This window comes from Cryptomeria japonica, chromosome 9, assembly GCF_030272615.1.
Source record: "Cryptomeria japonica chromosome 9, Sugi_1.0, whole genome shotgun sequence".
NCBI classification, from domain to species: Eukaryota; Viridiplantae; Streptophyta; class Pinopsida; order Cupressales; family Cupressaceae; genus Cryptomeria; species Cryptomeria japonica.
Genome location: NC_081413.1, coordinates 482,586,946 through 482,599,328, shown reverse-complemented (window position 1 = coordinate 482,599,328; position 12,383 = coordinate 482,586,946). Strand labels below are relative to the sequence as shown.

Here is a 12,383-nt window from a genome sequence, read left to right as displayed (position 1 = left end):
GTAAAAAAATCGGAGTGATTCGAAATTTCCAAGTAGGATTTTGAGAAGCGTGAAGTTAGGGTGCACGACTACTGGGTCCTTTCCCCTAATTATTTATTGTCCACCTCACCGACCTAATTCCACCGCCATTGACCCGGTTTTTTAGGAAACCCTAATGCTGGTTCCAGCTGTACTTACGCCCAGCAAACCAATATCTCCGCCGGTCTTTTCTATTTATATCTGGCGACGTACGCCCATCAAACAAATATATCTTTGCTCTTCACTCTGCAAATGGATTCATTGGCTTTCTCCTGTACAAGTTCAGATCATCCATATTTTTGAAGAAGCAGAGGAATAGGGGAGATTGTGTGCTGTGTGATGAAAAGTCTCGAGGAATATATCATGTTCTGTTATTTTTCTCATTGATTTACTCTATCAAGGTTCATAATTCTGTAGAAAAGGTCGTCCTCTGATTCAATTCTTTGTTTTCAGTTTGTTTAGTAGTGAATCCATGAGTGACTGTAAATTTCTGAAAGGTTGATCCTGAGTTTTTGGTTTGTAATATGAATAAATTGGCTTTTGTGAAGGATAAACTTTGGTTTTGTTAGGGTTAAGTTTTAGATGTTAATATGAATGTTTTTTGGTGTGTGCTTCTGAATGGCAGGTGGGAGATATGGGTAGACTTGGAAAAAGTATGAGAAGAAGATTAGAGGTTCCTCCTCCAAGTCAATCTTAGCAAGTTAGAAGATCTAAACCTTGTGGATGCAGAATGGTTTTTATTTACTTTTTTAAGTATCATATACATGATGAAAGGAGTAATCTAAATATATTAATGAGAATGGATCAACGTTTCCACATTGCAATAAATGATAATTTTTTTTCAAAGTTATTGATGTATATCTTCTGGTTCCTCTTTATATTAATCATTATTTTATGTTTTAGAAACTATTTCAAAATAGGACTTATAAGTCAATATATATTTAAAAAGATCATTATAATTTAATTAATATATATTAAATTTATTTTCAAATATGATTGAAACTAAGAAAGATAATTTGAGAAAGTTTTATATTTTGCAACTTGAGAAACAAACATATATCATTATAAATACAAACGTATTATGTTTAGTAGGTGAGATGTGTGTATATTACATTATACCAAATTCATCATTGTGCTCAAACATTTATATGGCTACTTCTCCATAGATAGTAATCGGTTGACTATGTTTCTTTATGTGTAAGTATTTAGACACTTGGTAAAGATTGGTATATTAGTTATTGAATGGATTTAAAAGGAAATTTTGTATTAGTAATTTTAATACGATTCTTTATAATTGTTCTATCTTTGTAGCTCCTATTTTCTTCCCTTTTTTTCTATCCCTTTTTTCTATCTTTATATTCTGACTTGGATAACATAGCCTAAATAACATAGGAATATTCTTAGACAAAGATAGAGTACATTATATATTTATATTGTTTTTCTTCTACTATTATCTTCTAAATAAAATTAGTTGAAACTTTAAATACAAAAGAAAGAAAAAATTACCTTTCCTTATTTACAATATGCTAATTTATTTTCCTTTTATTGTAGGTTTGGCAGAGATGAAGATGGCATGCAGGAGTAGATATTACATGCCAATCCATTCAACATTCAACATTCAACAACTTACAAGATTGTGAATGGAAAATCTCATAACAAATCCATGCAACGCATAAGACACAATATCTACTAACAATGTTGCCTTCTTTTACACATAAAAAAAAAATACATTTCATGTGCAATGAGATTTAATTAAAGGTTTAGTATTTTTTTCCTACACTTCTCCAACATTATAGAGATCATGGGTAAAAATAGTTACACCTTTGATAATATGCACACAAATGCATTGAGCTTTCTAAGTTTTAGAAGGGAAAAATTATTTCTATAACAACAAAATAGTCAAAACAACTACAAGAATGTTTAGTTTTTGCATGGTTTCAAATCATACTTAATATTTATTATCCACTAGACTTTATAATTATTATATAGTTGAGAATTAGAAAAGATTAAAACACTGGCTATTTTAGAGATTAAATGAGTTGGCATTGAAGACATAGAAGAAATTGCAATTATTTTATATTGGATAAACATGAATCATTTGATTCCATCAATGACCTAAAAAATAGAGGCTAATTACGAAATGAAACCATGCAAAACTAGATATTCTTTTAACCATTGTGATTGATGTGTTGTTATAAGAATCAGAATCCCCAACTTTAACTTCTAGAATATCTAGGTCCCTTGTTAAATTGTACATTATCCCCATCTTATATGGACTGTGATTTTCTTTAGTCATAATCTTTATAATATTGTGAAAGTGTGGAGAAGAGAAAACTAAGTATCATTGCACAAAAGATATAGCATATTTTTATGTAGAACGAAAAATAGCATCATTAGTAATTATTTCTTCTAGTGAGTTGCATGAGATTGTTATGAGAATTTCATTCACCTTCTTTTAATTTTGGAACAATAACATGTTTTATATTTTATATCCTCTTATTATGCTCCCTTCAAATAAATATCATTAACAATATTACCTTAAAATGAATTTTCAATATTTTTTTTTCTTTATTTGTTATTTCTAGAAAATATCATTTACTATTTCTCTTATTTGTTTCATTAGCATTTTATTTCATATAAAAATATTTTAATTTATATATTAGGATATATATTTGTTTTATGGATCCATTATCTTTTAAATGATTTAAATTAAATTAAATTAAATTCAAGAATATTTTCACAAAAAATCATTCTCTTAAATATTATTAGATGACAAAATCTATAATTATGTACTTAATCATGTTTTAGTGATGTATTGATGTGAAATCACATGATTTGTTGGTTTTTAAATCTAAGGAATACATTTTATTTAATGATGGGTGCTCATCAACAACACTAACAACTTTAAAATCACAACTCTTGATACAATCTTATTTTAAAAAGTAGACATTAAATCAACAAATGTTATAACAACTATTGTAACATGTCCAACTATTAGATCCTTTCCTCCAAACCTCACCATATTAGGGGAGAGCTACTAGTAATTGTAGGAATACTTGTTCTTATAATATTATATCTTGCCACATATTTATATTATATATTGTAAATAAAGAGTCTACATGCAAATAAAAAATAAATAAATATTGGTCAAGATGAACTCATAATTGAATATATGAGAACATATGAATGATATAAAAAAAGGTTTAAATACATTCATTAATAAGTGAAATATTAAATACATTCATTGATACGTTTGAGCACCTCATCATCTCACATGTTTATCGTGAAGGTAATATATTGGCTGATTGCCTCACTAATATGGGTTGTGACAAAACTGTTATTGATTCCTCTCGATTGGGGTCTGATTTGATGAGCTTCCCAAACCTATTAAGTATAGCCTATAGAGAGTTGAGTATTTAATTTTTCTTATTATATGATTGCTCGTTTATATGAGTTGATATTCTCTTCTCTTGGTGAGGTATTCCTTTTCATAATTCCATTAGGTTTTGATTTGAGGTACTTTGCTTTACTCAATCATCACTTGGCATTCATTAATGATGAGTTGGTTGTTATTGATGTTGTTCGTTCGTTTGTTACTCTCTTATGGTGTGAAATCTAGAGATATTTATTTTCACATTGGGAATATGTCCTTCATATGCCATTTAAAGTTTGGCGTGGTGTTGTCTTCATGATTATCTCTGTATGCTGCTTCTTTTGGTTTGTCAAATTTTTAATGATATATCTCCTCTTTCTTTTCATTTACGGCATAAAAATTTTGGGCTTCATTTTGTTAGGGTTTCAAGTAGATCTGAAGCAAATATGAACTAACAATTATATGTAGATTTAAATACAAAAGATAAAGAAATAAAACAGGACACAGATAACACAGAGATTTAACGTGGTTCACCCAGAATGGGTTACATCCACCATACACAGCCGTCCAATCTTTCTTATTATCCAGCAAAAATAGTACATCAACCTTACAATGCCTTAAGCATCCCAGCCGCTTATAACATGCATTTTTTAAGGCAACAAACAAAGTCGGCCTTTTTAGGGTTTTATTACAATCACAGCGAGGATACGTGCTGAGTGTACAGTACTTTGCTGATTAGTCGCCACATTTCAACACATTTCTCTCTAGCATTTCCGCATTCACCTCTTCTCCTTTGGCATTTGTCTATAATGGCGGACCACAGATCTCATGTCATTGGTGTCAGTTATGTTTTGGACCCTTGTGTTTCTTGTAAATTCTTTGTGTTATGTAGTATATATATATTGGTTCCAAGTGTTTTTTAGTGCAGGGGCATGTCAATTTTGGTTGTAGGAGTTCTTTTTTGTAGGGCCTTCAAGATATCCCATGAAGATGGATCTGTCCTTCGATGCTGGTTTAGTCCTCTTGCTTTTTGGAGCTCTCTTCTTCATTCACTAGGCAACTTATGTTTTTTCTTTTTCATGTCCTTATTTTGTAAATAAGCTTGCATGCTCCTATTCTATAAAATGAGCTTGCATGCTCCTATTTGTAAATGAGCCTGCATGCTCCTTTGCTGATCTCTATTTTGTAACTAGCTTCAGCTAGAGGATTGTTCACTACTTCTCATCTATAGTCATGTTGATGAGCAATGACCAGAGTTTTTCTTGTTGGTTCTTTTCTCTGGGAGCTCAGTTTGAACCAATTTTTAAATATATTATTAATAAAATATATCAAGTGGCATTGCCACCTTGCCAAAAAAAATATTATTCTTATTTGTACAACTATTGGGGCAAAAATGTATATGCATTCTTTGTGACTTGTATTTAGATTACAAGTTTTTTATTATGGGATCATGGACTATTTTAGTTCACTAGTTTTACTAGTCTTTTTTAGTGACTTGGTCAGGGTGATTATGTTCCTAATTGTTGGTCCCTTTTCCTACTTTTCCTATTCTCATGGTTTTTGAAATCATGTAGTTTAATGAATATATTTTTTCATAAGCATTATATTTCATATAAAAATATTTTAATGTATAACTTTGTTTTATGGCCAACTATCTTTTAAATTATCTTAATTAAATTCAACTCAAGATTTTTTTTGTAATTTTTTTTTGTAATTTTTTTAAAAGATTATTAGAGGAGAGAATCTATAATTATGCACTAAATCATTTTTAGTGATGTATTGATGTGAAATCACATGATTTGTTGGTTTTTAAAGATAAGAAATACATTTCGTTTAATGATGGGTACTCATCATCAACACTGACAACTTTAAAATTAAAACTATTGATGCAATATTATTAAAAACATTAGACATTAAATCAACAAATGTTATAACAACTATTGGAACATGTTCAACTACTAGATCCTTTCCTCTAGACCTCACCATATTAAGAGAGAGGGGCTAATGGTTGAATGGGCACTTGTGCTTATTACATTTTGTCTTGCCACATATTTATATTATATATTGTAAATAAAGAGTCTACATGTAAATAACAAATAATCAAATAAAGTTTACAATTTTGAAATGGAGGAGCGCGCACGAGCCGCATGGGAGGCTAGGGTTGCGAGTGGAGTTGCAGGCAAGGATGGAGATGATTATCTAGATGGTGAGGGACATTTCGTTGGTCATTGTGTGCTATGGGAACCCTTCCTCTCTCCTACTAATGGATCGGTTATGTGGCTATGTGTTTGGTCTGTGCTTGCGGGTCCATTTGTTTTTGAGGGTTCTATTGTTGGGGGTGGTTGTGATTGGTTCTCTGTTGCCCTTCTGCGATTGGGGGCTTCCCCATTTGCTTCTTCCATGCATTTTATTGATGGATAGTGTGTGTAGTGGTGATTGGGGGCTCTGAGTTTCTTGGTCTCGTGCGATCGGAGCTTCTGTCATGTGCATGGGTGTGTACAATGTCATGCCTTTTTCCTGGGCTTCTCTCCCTCTTGGTTTGGTTGTTGGTGTTTGTTTCTTTGCTGGTTGCTAGGAGGATGCTTCTCTAGCTCTTGGTGGTGGGTTTGGACTTGATGTGTTGTGCCCTTGTGTCGGTGGTTTCATTGCCCTACTTTTGTTGGGGTGTGTGGGGGGAGTTTGGGATCCAAGTGGAGCTACTGTTGTTTGGCTCTTCTCTCCCCTCATGCTATCCTTAGCCCTTGGAGGGTTTTTTGTTTACCTAAGGGGCCTCTTTGTGGAGGGCCTACTTGTCCTTACTATGGTGCCTTTTAGGGTTTCCTCCTGATGGTTGTGGATGCTTCTTTTTTCCTATTTTTCTCAAGAGGTTCTCTGTTGTTGTTCAGGATTTCTTCTTTCTTCTTTTCTTAGCTTGTCCTATTTAGGTGGATTATTCTTCCATTGAGGGTAAGAGTTGTGGGCTGAGATTTGTGGGAGGTAACCTGTTGGGGGCTTTGGATGCCTTGTTTCTTGAAGTTGGTTGTTTGATTGCTTCTCTCTCTGTGTTGCTGGGTTTTTGTCTCTTTTATCCTCTAGCAGTGGAGATTTTGATGGAGCTTGTATACTTGGAGTTTTTCTAGATGAGGCCTCTTCTTTAGCTTATGGTTCTGGGAGCCTTTTCAAAACCCATTTGTCCAGCTAAGAATTGTGATTTTGTTTCTTGGTTGTTGGACTTTGTTTTGTGGTTTGAAGCTCTACATCTCTTCTACCCCTATAGAGGTGGATCCCTGTCCTACTGAGGTGGACATGATATTTTCTTGAAGGAAGGAAACTATCAGATGCTTTGAGTCTTATGGCTTTATCTTGTTAGCTATGGGTGCCATTGCTATACCCACTCTCGAAGGTTTGGGGAGCCTTTCAAAACCCTTTGGTCCCAGATTACGCTTGGATAAGCTAGATGCTAGCATTTTTCAAGGGCCCAATTTGGCCAATGTTGGTTTTTTATTAGGGTTGGGCCTTGTGGCTTTATGTGGCCTTGAATTTTTGTTGCAGGTCAAGGGAGCCTAGAAAAACTCTCCTTGTTGGTTGAGGGTTCTTGAAAAATTCTCGTTCTTTGTTTACAAAGCTCTTCTATTTGTTGTTTAGAGCTTTTTCTTGTGCCGACCTGCTTTGTACTGTTCATCTTTGGTGGTGGCTGGCGTCTGGTTGGTTGTGGCTTCTTGTCTTCTTGTCTATGTTTTTGCAACCTTTACTTTTTGGAATCTGGATGCCCATAAGTCCAGAAGGTTTCAGGTCCTTTCTAAAACCTACAGTTTGCAGTCTGATAGTCTAGTCCATTTTTTGATGGCTTCTCTTTGAAGTAAAAGTTTTTAGGGCTCCTTCAAAACATTTTTATCCCTAATTAAAAACAAATAATCAAATATTGGTCAAGATGGACTCACAATTGAATATATGAGAACATACGAATGATATAAAAAAAGGTTTAAATACATTCATTAACAAGTGAAATAAATATTTTTTTGTTTAAAATAAAATATCATAACTATTCACTATAAATGTGTCGTTTATAAAATAAGGTGTCCATTTAAACAAGTATTGTTTTCATAGTGAAAAATATTTTTCTAGTTTTTACAACTATTGGGGCAACAATGTATATGCATTCTTTATGACTTAAATTTAGATTAAAAGTTTTTTATTATGGGATGATGGACTATTTCAGTTCATTGGTTTTGGTGGTCTTTTTTAGTGACTTAGTTAGGGTGATTATGTTCCTACTTATTGGATCCTTTTCCTATCTTTCCTAGTCTCATGGTTTTTGAAATCATATACTTTGGTCCTTGGGATCCTTTATATTTCTATGTACTTATTTATTTATATTTATGCATTATGGGGCTTACCTTTTTATTGTAAAAAATAAAAATCAATGTATATGCATTTCAATCTTTTATATTAATAATTCGTTGTATCACAAAGATAAAAGGTGAGCACAATAAATATCTTGTACTTTCTCATAAAATGTGAAAGGTTATCAATTTTTTTGTTCAACTATTGGTCATTTGTGTTTGATATAAAACTTAGAGATAACAAAGATTTATGATTACTAATACTCATTTGGTCCATTTAGGTTGCATATGAATTATATTTTAAATGAAAATATGATACTCAACTAACAAAAAATGATATTTTTTTGTTTCAATACTAAAACATTTTAGATTTAGTTTTGGTTGAATCCATAAAAAGTTATTTTTAGAAAACTTTGCACTAAACATTTTATTTTGATGAGTTGTATCTCTTAATTGTAAATAGATAAATATCCATTTTCATGTCCAAAAAAATTGAGGTCTTATGATATACCATCTAACTATTAGAGTTTGAAAAAGTTAGCTCGTACGACTATGATTATATTTCTCACAAGAAACATTTAATAAAATGAACATCAACCCTTTTAATTTATTGGCATGACATCTTTATCTAACACAATTTGGAGCTTTTGAATGATGCACTATTTGGAAGTGTTTGTAACACTTTGCATCATGTTCTTAGATGTCCCTTGATTGTCCTAATTGCTTTATGGCTCCCTACCAAGGCTACGCCATTGTGCATTAACTCTACTATGCTTTTAAGGTATTCTAGTTTAGTGTAATACCTTTTCATACCTTTTGCCATGCTAGTATTTTGCTAGTTGTTATTGGAAGACTTCTTCAATTGTTTGATTGTTCGCAATGATCTTCTTTTGCCACCATTAAATAGGTTATTTTCACAATTTCTTTCTTTTATTTGGAGAAGATCTCTTAAAGAACAAGATATCTAACTATACTACAAACAAAGCTACAGATCTGCCCCTCCGAAATTCGATTAACAATAAAGAACATAATTTTGTTTGTTTGGCATTTGTATCATATATTTTTTTTGGCTGTGTACTTGATTTCCAATGAGTTGTGTGAAGGATCTAATGGTACACAACAATTTATGAGATCATGGCTTGCGTAGTTTTATCTACATTTGACTATATATGATTTCATGGTTGTGCTATACACATTTACAATCTATATTACAAGTAATATGGTATTTTAAAATTCCCATAAAGTTGTTTTAAGAAAAGAGAATATATATATATATGTAGACATGGATCATAAAGTAAATCCGCAATCATGTGACAAGTGTCATATTTCTCTTCATTCATTTTGTTCTTCTCCAAAGTTCACATTCATTGAATATAAAAGTCAACTTAGTGCTTAGTCATATCTTCCATTTCAAATTAACCTCTTAATCCTATTCACTCTTATCTTTTACCTTTCCACCTCTTAATCTCATCCCTTCCTCTTTTACCTACCATTCAATCCTATTGATTCTCTTTCATCTATGTAGTCTCGGTCATTCATCATTTAACCTCTTAATCTAAGTCTTCCATTTTTGTGGTGACCTCTATAAAAGAGGCTTTTTACTCTCATTCTACAACACACATAGCTTGATTATACATACACTCTCCCAATATTATCTTAGAGCTATATATCATCACATCCATAGTTTTACATTATCACGACCACAATCCATTCCTCTTTGAGTTCTTGTACAAGTGCATACAAATATGAGAGTAAACAACATCAATACAAGATCATGGAAGATAGGAGAACAATAGAGACAATCCTACCAAGAATATGAAGTTATATTTGGTTATTTTATGTTTTACTTACATGCACGGTAGTTCTCTATTATTTTTTTGTTAAAGTGGTTTGTAGATCTTATTAGGGTTTACAAATAGGTTAAAGTCCAACGTATGCAATATGAATGACTACAAATGGAACATTGAGATCTTTTCTTATCAATAAATGTTGACTTTAAAATCCATGTGCATAAGAGTTTAGTTCAAATATTTATTGTGGATGGGTGGCAGTGAGCAACGTTGGGTTGCTATAGGCACTCTGTCAGCTAGTTTGTGTTGGCAAAAAATAAATTTATTCTTAACATCTCTATAAGTTAATTATACTAATAATTTTAAATATTTTCATAATCTAGAAAATATGAGTCCATTCACAACAATGCCTCATAAATGACAAACATAAAATATTCATGACCTCATAATTTCCTAAAAGAATTTTAAGTTATACAAACTTAATATCACATATATACTTAGTAAAAAGCGCAATTTTAGTAAAAAATCTCTAATCATCAACTAGTCTCAGAATTCTGGATGGTGTGTGTTCCTAGTGATGGAAATAAGGCAGGCAACTGAGAGGGGGGAGATGGGAGGGAGGGAGGGTTGAATCAGTTGTCACAAAAACTCACACTTCTTAAACTTATTCTCAAATCTGATGATTAAACATGGAAGCACATATCAACAGCACATCAACAACACACGTAACACCAAGATTTTGTACGTGGAAAAATCGATCAAGGGAAAAACTACGGTGGGGATGAACCCACAAAATAGGTATACTCTGTTAGAAGTATTACAATGGGGAATGCACATGCATCTAGGCACACTGCCTATAGCTCACTATTTAAAAACAAAAAGGGCTACAACCCAAGTAAGGCTCACTGCCTTAAAAATAGATTTGAATCACATCTGAAAGTAATGAACTAGAAAATAGCATCTCCTTAATGCCTAGTTACAGTTCCGGTTAAGCACATAACAAAATTCATTTTCACTCTTCTTCTTTACCTCTGAAAGATGTATACATTTAGTGAACATAAATACTCATTCTCACATCCATAACACACACAATTACAAAGATATTACATTTATTTATACATGACATCAACCTTGGAGAAATCAATGTCGGCTCAACACACATCATATAATTAAAAAAAAAATTAACCACACTCAACACAATATATCATGTAGACCAAGAAATGTTGGTCAAGATGATGTAGAATCATCCCCAGTCGATGAGAAATCTTGAATCAACCAAAGGGTGAGTCCACAAAGATGGTGGTAAAAAAGGGGGGTATAAGTGGACACTTTTTTTTTCTGAAATCAGGTGAACCTAAACTTAGAGGCAAAATTTGAAAGTCATCTAATCAAGATATGAAGATAATCAAAGAACAAATATTGTAGTACTCTGAATCTAGTTTCCAAACTACTAAACTTTTTCAAAATTGGATAAGATTAAGAGGGTCAAATCCTTCACGCACAAAAAACTGACCCTATTTTTTTCTGAAAAACATAACATAGTGTCTGATGTGTGCATCAAAAAAGTCATAGTTAGATTTAGTATTTTGACAAATCCTTTGGCAGAAAGATAGTTAAGAGTGAGCACTAGAAGATGTGTATTTTTTTGTAATTTTTTGTTGAGTATTTTTTTCTTATGATTTTTCCAATCGAGCACATCCTCAAATTCAGTACCTGTTCGTGCACGAAGCATAAGTTGCACTAAACCAATCGAAAATACAAAAATTTTTTATTGAAATTGTAAAGAATCAAGTAAACTACAATAATATATAAAGATTTTTAAATTTGGATACGTATATCAAAACTTATTCAAAAAATGGTGCTCCTATGTCTGTGAGAACTATGGAGACACTAGTAAAAGAAATTCAATTTAATAATATGTTATTGTTGTTCAAATTGAAAACAAATTATATGGTTAGAAATCTCAGAAGATGGGTGAAAATATGGTGGCAATTTTAGAAATACCCACTTTACGAAGTGTAAACCTGATGATGACAAAGTCGATAAACCAAGTTGATAAAATAAAACATGTCAAAAATGAGAGAAATAGAGGGAAATCAAACTTCCAATCCGTAGCTTTGTCATCCAAGCCTATTTCCAAGCCTAAATAGTCAAAAGCGTGTATGGGGTACTTATGGTTTAAAGAGCATGTAAGGGGTATGTATAGTGTAACCAGCGCGTACGCGCTATTGTATAATATGATATTTTATGTATAATATGTGTATATACATATAATATATGTAATATATAATATGTGTATAATATGACATTGTATATATAATATGTTTATATACATATAATATATTAAACATATATATACACATGTAAGTGTATCATCTCTTCCTCTCAAACGCATACAAGGTCTCTCTCTCTCTCTCTCTCTCTCTCTCTCTCTCTCTCTCTCTCTCTCTCTCTCTCTCTCTCTCTCTCTCTCTCTCTCTCTCTCTCTCTTCCTCCATACCCCATCCCTCTTTCTCTTCTTCTCTCCCTCCATACCCCATTGCAACTGTGTTTGCACTTCTATAGAAGTAAGTGAATTTATTTCTTATCTGCAACTTCCTCTTTGATTTTTATCATGTATCCTCTCCTAAAAAAATTGACTGATGGATTTTTGTGTGTATATTTAATAGGAGGAATAGGGTTAGAAATTGAACCACAGGGGTATTACCGTGACAAACAAGGAAACCTGTAGCACTATTCTTCTTGAATGTGTTTTTAATGAGCAGAGCAGATGTGAAAAATAGTGTCAACAAAGCAACATGATGAGTCACAGTACCTGCAATATGTTTTTCAAAAGAAAACAACAGGTAGGAAGAGAAAGAGGGAGAGTAACACAGATGA

General features: G+C 32.3%; 1 long non-coding RNA gene across 1 annotated transcript; it reads left to right on the top strand.

Moving 5' to 3' along the window:
- The first annotated feature begins 212 nt into the window (after window positions 1-212).
- Window positions 213-1,818, top strand: LOC131058304 (uncharacterized). Its single transcript, XR_009109341.2, has 3 exons — window positions 213-440; window positions 644-718; window positions 1,570-1,818. It is a non-coding gene; the product is annotated as an uncharacterized LOC131058304 (long non-coding RNA).
- Window positions 1,819-12,383: the final 10,565 nt, after the last annotated feature.